This window comes from Benincasa hispida, chromosome 12, assembly GCF_027475165.1.
Source record: "Benincasa hispida cultivar pf3 chromosome 12, pf3_genome.v1.1, whole genome shotgun sequence".
Lineage (NCBI taxonomy): Eukaryota > Viridiplantae > Streptophyta > Magnoliopsida > Cucurbitales > Cucurbitaceae > Benincasa > Benincasa hispida.
Genome location: NC_143489.1, coordinates 54,690,765 through 54,697,267, shown reverse-complemented (window position 1 = coordinate 54,697,267; position 6,503 = coordinate 54,690,765).

The window sequence follows — 6,503 nt, the reverse complement described above, 5'->3', positions numbered from 1 at the left end:
CAATTTAGGGTTAGCAGATACGTTGTTCTCTTAAGATTCATTTCTGGCCTTGAACAATGAGACCCCGCCCTCTCATGATCGAGAGGATCATGGTTCACTAATTGGACTTTAAACCAATTGTTCAACAGAGAATCAGTGGGAGCTTAAAGATTAAGATGTATTTACAGGGGTAAAACGGTAATTGTGACCTATCTGTAAATACGAACAATATGTAAAGGATCGACTTATTGATTATGGTTAAAGTGGACATAAATATATCTACAGTGAGGAGAGTCAACTATCAAACTATAGTGGTTGTCTCGATAGTTAACGAATATTGATTAATGTGGTCTAAAATGTTTAGCCAATTAATCTTAAATCATTGGAACTCATGATCTGTAGGTCCATAAGGTCTCTCTACTAGCTCGTAAAATTATATTTTGGATTAGTGAATTGAGAAAATTTGAAATGTTCAAATTCGAAATTATGGTTTTGATTAATTATATTTGATACAAATAAACATTTAATTTATCGAAATTAAACGAAATTCGAGAGTTAAAAAATATTTAAATAATGATTTAAATATTTGATGAGGTGAAATATGTGATATTAAATTAATTAGTTAATTAATTATCCAATTTAATAAAATTCAGTTTTGAAATTTGTGTTCAAAATTGTCAATTTGATTAATTGAAAATTTGAAATTTTTGAAAATTAAATAATTAGAAAACTTAATTTTAAAATTGAATTTGAAAATCTTTTCTTATAAAATAAGTTTTATTAATTTAATCAAATTTTATTTTTTTAAAAGTGGATTTAAATTAGAAAGTGGGAAAATCCAAATTTTGGATTTTTCCACTCATTAATCCACCTCATGCCACTTCAATTTCAAAAATTGAAGTGGCATCATCTTTGAAAATCTGAATTGCATGGTCCTGCTCAATAAATTGAAGTAATTGACTTCAATTTGACTCTCATGCAAGCTGAAAAGTTGGAGAAATTTTGCTGGTCTTTCTTCTCACAAAAACCGTCTCCCTTGTCAACCCAATTCACCTCAATTAAAAGATTTCACCTCTAAATCCGAGTTATAGGATAGTAGAGAAGGTCTTTGTAGTGGTTTTCTGTGAATTGGAAGATCTAATTCATAGGGAGAAGCAAGGATTTCAGTGGTTAATCAAAGGTATTGATTTTCAGAAACCCTTCTTTTGAAAATTGTTTTAATGAATGTTTTTAACTGAAATTAAGTGTAATTAGAGTGCTTATTAATTCTGATTTCATCCGCTGCATGTTAGTTTACTCTATCAAGGTTGTAATCAATCTTGTTCATAACAGTATGTTTACAAAACTATAGGAAACGTTAGGTAAAGATTCCAAAATGAAGCTAACCTGACTGGCTTTATCAATGACAGACTCATTCATCTCTGCCATGTTGAAGTAGACCATCATGTTGAGAACATGTTCTCTAACAGATGCCTCATCTTACACACGGGCATTAAAGATGTGTTTTAGAGTGTCGTGTGTGAGTTGTGTGGACGAACATCTTCCGCAGGGACTCCATGATCTCACGAGTAGTGATCATGGGCTCATGCTTCTTGGCTAGGACTTTAGAAAGGCTAGCCAAGATATACGATTGAGCCTTTTTATTTGCCCTTATCAAGCATTCGTATGCCTATCAAACATTGAGTGGCATTTTGAGCAGGAATAGAAGGACAATCCTCCATAGGGACAAAACCCAGGTCATCAATGATTAGTATTGTGTTTATTGTGTTTTTCCACATTGTATAATTTTCATCGGTGAGTTTGTTAGTGGTGAGCAAATTTAATGTTGCGAAAGTCATGATTAATAAATTGTTGAAACCATACAAATTATTTATATTAGTATATTGTGCATTAACCCATTTGAAAAAACCAATCATATTTAGCAAAATAATCTAATGCACCCTACATGAAATCTATTTTCCAATGATGTTTCAATGAGACAGGACAAAAGCCACCGTAAGGTGATCAGGTGCTCCTTCATTGAAATGAGACTATCCCAACAAATAGACAAAACAAATCCTTGTTACTATAACTATCGGACACCATGTTTGGTCTAAAAATTGTTAAACTCGCTTAACATTTCTTGTAAGTGTAATCCTTAATTTTAGATTCTAGAGTTTCGCCCCAATGAGCCAACCATAGGGAAAAACTAATAGGGGAAAAAACTAAAAGTAATCCTATCCATTTCTGAAGTTTGAGGTAAAGAATCATGCAAATTCCATCTGTAGGGGATACAAGCAAAGGTGTCTCGAGGCCGAGTATGAAACTTTACTACAAACTAATGAGATAGACCGTGGGATATGTTGACACACGTCCCGCTCCCACTTACTATAAACATTCTCTCCATTCACCTTGATATTGACCTACAAACACCATCCGTTGGAGGATACAGGAAAAGTTGTCTCAAGGCCGAGTATAGAACTCATGGTGTGAACTTTTAGGGAGAAACATGAAAAGGTAAAATGAAGTATCACATACCCCATTTTCCTCTCATTGAGTGTTATACCGAGGGTTATTTAACTTAAAAAAATCTGGCCACTAATTTTTAACTAAGTGTTTATTTAATTTCCCAAAAGTAACACTTACTTTGGATGGTTAAACAACTTTGATTAATGTATATTAAACACTTTAATAAAATTCAATCAACCATTGCATGCTTGTAACAAGTCTATCTAATTCACCTTTCCAGGTAAGTTCTCAGGTAGGGGTGTTACATTTCTGTTAACTTAAATACCCCAGCCTAGACAGAACTAACCTTAGACAAAAGGTTCCTTATAGATACATCTGTTATATTTTAATCTTTTAAATAAGAATAAATTTAATCCTATTAAAATGATTAAAAGATTAAACTCAATTTCTAATCTTATTAGAAAAGTGATCTTATGTTTAAGTGAATCATATATTAAAACTATTAGATTATCACTTAAACATGATCCACCCGTATGTCTCTACATGCATGTTTAAGTTACAAATGATAACCTTGGATGTTAGTTTATTGGTTTGTGAGTTTAATTCTACTAAATATCAAATAAAACATCTCATATTTTATTAAATAAATAAAATTTTTATACAATACAATTACAAACTAAATGACCCTACGAGATTTAGGGCATCAACCCCAACATTATCACTGATTCCTCTATTGAACAATTAGTCATAGTTCAACTATAATTAAACTCCTCTCGGGCTAGGAGAGGGTAAGGCGCCTCATTATTCAAGTCCCGGAATCAACCCTTAAGGGAGCAATTTATTTATTTTTCTTACAATAGGGAAGGAGTGAATTCCTTCTTATGTAGTTGTGTTTCCAACTTCTCAATAAATCGAATCCCAAAAATGGTAGGCATATTGAGTCGGCGAATCTGGCCACTCTCACTCATACAAATCAAAGGACCATCCTTATAAGCAGTAATTCACAACTCATTCAAGATTAAGGTGTCACATATGGTTATCTTACTGAAATGTAAGTCTCTTCTAGCAACAACGTTATAAAGAGAGACTCAACATTTCATGGTATGGTCTTTATACAAACTATATGTATAAGATACCCTCGCTTACATGTCTCCATATGAATTATCAAGATCTAATCATTTATAACACTTTATAACAATTGTAACATTTACAAAGTGAGCCACATTAATAGTGTTACCAAAATAAGACATCAAACCCTATCCATACACTACAGACCATTTAGGTTATCTATTAAACATGATCCACTATGTCTCCACATACATGTTTAAGTTACATCAGATAACCTTGGATCTTAGTTTAATGGATTATTGCACAAGTTATATAAACCTAATCATCCATTTATTCAACTAACATATAACTACGAGGCTTTAGGGCATACATCCCAACAGACAATTTATTCAAAGCCTATTAAGGGAGGAAACCTGTGCTTTTAGAGCAATTAAACCATCAACTTCATAGAGCTCTACTCTAGAAGTGGCCCATTCTGACGGATAGTTATAGCTAGTGGTTGCCATGTCCTCCAACAAAGTTCAAGCCTCCTTGGCAGATTTCGAAAAATCAAACTTCCTACTACAGCATCGAGTATTATCTTGGTGGTGCTGGATAGTCCATTGTAGAAGAGATGGATCTGCAACCAAGCTGGGTAGTCATCCTAAGGGCACTTCCTCAGCAGCTCTTTGTAGAAATCCCACGCCTCAAATAATTGCTCTCTGTCATTTTTTCTGAAAGTGTCTATCTCTATCCTCAACTTACTTATCTCAGAAGGCGGGAAGAATTGCATCAACATATCCCACGTGGCTATCCTTTCTCAGGAAATTGACTCCAACCAATATTTTATTGGGTTTTATGCCCTAAAACTTGTAGATAGTAAATGTTATTAATTGACCGTCGTCAATAAAGAGTTATAGATGTTAATTCAATAAATGTTATTGTTTCTGTTGTCGATCTATTTTTTCTTAGTAACCCTAAATCCAATAAACTAACATACAATGCTGTCGTATGAGTTTTGAACTGTATGTGGAGACATACAGGGATCAATGTTCAAGATACAGCCTGAAGAGTCTATAGCTTAGAGTTTGGGTACCTTATCTTGGTAACACTATAGATACAACCCACTATGTATTTAATACAAACGCAATGATCCAACGTGTTCGTTTAGTTGACATGCGAGTGGGAGTATCCTATGCAATGATTTTGCATAAGACCGGACCGAAATATAGTAACCACTAGATGCAATACTGTTAACTAGTTAGGTTTCTATTTCAATTAGATGATCTAGGCAACTTAATCTTAATCCTGAGTATATTATGAACTCCTGTTCCCGAGGGATTGTCCTCTGATTTGTATGGATGAGGGTGGCCAGTTTTCCGACCCAATATACCTAACATTTTAGGGACAAGACCGAGCGGAGAGCTGACAACATAATAATACAAGATGAAATTCACTTATTCCCATCTTAAGGGTAAATAGATGAGTGTTCCCTTAAGTGGTGTCTCCTGAACTAGAACAAATAGCCATACCCTGTCATTGGCCTGAGAGAGGTTTCTGTTTATTGGTTGGACCATAAACATGTTGTTCATTAGAGGAACACTGATACTTAAGGAGTTAGAGGTAACCCAAGGGTAAAACGATAATTTGAAATAGTTGGAGCTACGAACACTCATAAAGGACTAACTTATTGTTATTGGTCTATATATGTGGACACAGAAATATATCTGTAGTGAGAATAGTGCAGCTATGGGTCTTTATTGAAGTGTACCCATAATGAGTTTAGCCAATTAATCTCGTATTGTTGGAGCTTCTGATCTACAGGTCCACCAAGTCTCCTTGTTAGCTCACTAGAGGATATTTAAGAGGGATGATTTGAATTGTTCAAATTAATTTGAGGAAACCATATATTAATGTGATTAATATATAATTGATTATGGATATGATCTATAATTCAAATTAAATTGGAAAGTAATATTTGAATAAGATTCAATTAATTACTTCAAGTGAATTAAATTCACAAATAATTAATTAATAAAGAGGTATTGCACATATATATATGATGTTTATGATAATTAAATATATATATACATTAAATTAAATTTAATGTTTAAATAGTTGTTTAATTAATGTGAAAATTAAATTAAATAAGTGTTATTTAATTGTGCTAACTAATTAGATAAGTGTTATTTAATTAATTGGGCTAATTAATTAAACGAGTGTTATTTAATTAATTAGTTGTGGAAAAGAAAAATAGGAAAAGGATTAGGAAAAGACTTTGGACCTTCTCTATATAAAGACCTCACTATGGCCTCTTTAGGAGACACACACTGACAATACACAACACACCAGTGTTATTTTGCTAAATTTTTCCTAAGCCACAAAGAGAATCTTATCTACTCTCCAAAATCTTTTTCTCTTCTCCTGCTCCCAATAGTTGGATACCACCTATTCCTCTGTTGGAATCCTAGAGAATAATGAGCCTTTTCTCGTGGTAGTATTCAAGATTGTTCAAGAAATCATTTGTGATCAAGATCGTTGGAGGAGCCGTTCGTTGGAATTTTAAGAGGATTATTCATGAAGCTAAGGTAAGAATGGTTCTAATCTTTTTCCAAAGCAACTAATTTACATGTTTATATTCTATTTTAGTATAATGAATTTTTTTATGTACAAATCGAATTGTAGGATGTGTGGCGTTCTCACATAAACGCTTCGCTGCTAGATTTGATCCCCTCATCTTTTGCTCTATCCTGCAAGGAAAATGGAAACAACCTTAGTCCTGAAGTAAATCAAATACGAGGATTTCTATGAGCAGAAAAAGGGATCTTTCCAAGTTCCATTTGATTTGAACACAAAACAATTATAGTCAAATCGGAAACTATCAGGTCATGCAACAATAGAAAACACAGCATGATAAACGATGATATAATGGTTAGAGGATGCATACCTTATAAGAATCATTCTTCAAAAATCCCTCGATCAGTCTCCAATACGTCCAACAGCAACTACGAATGCAACGAACAGACTGC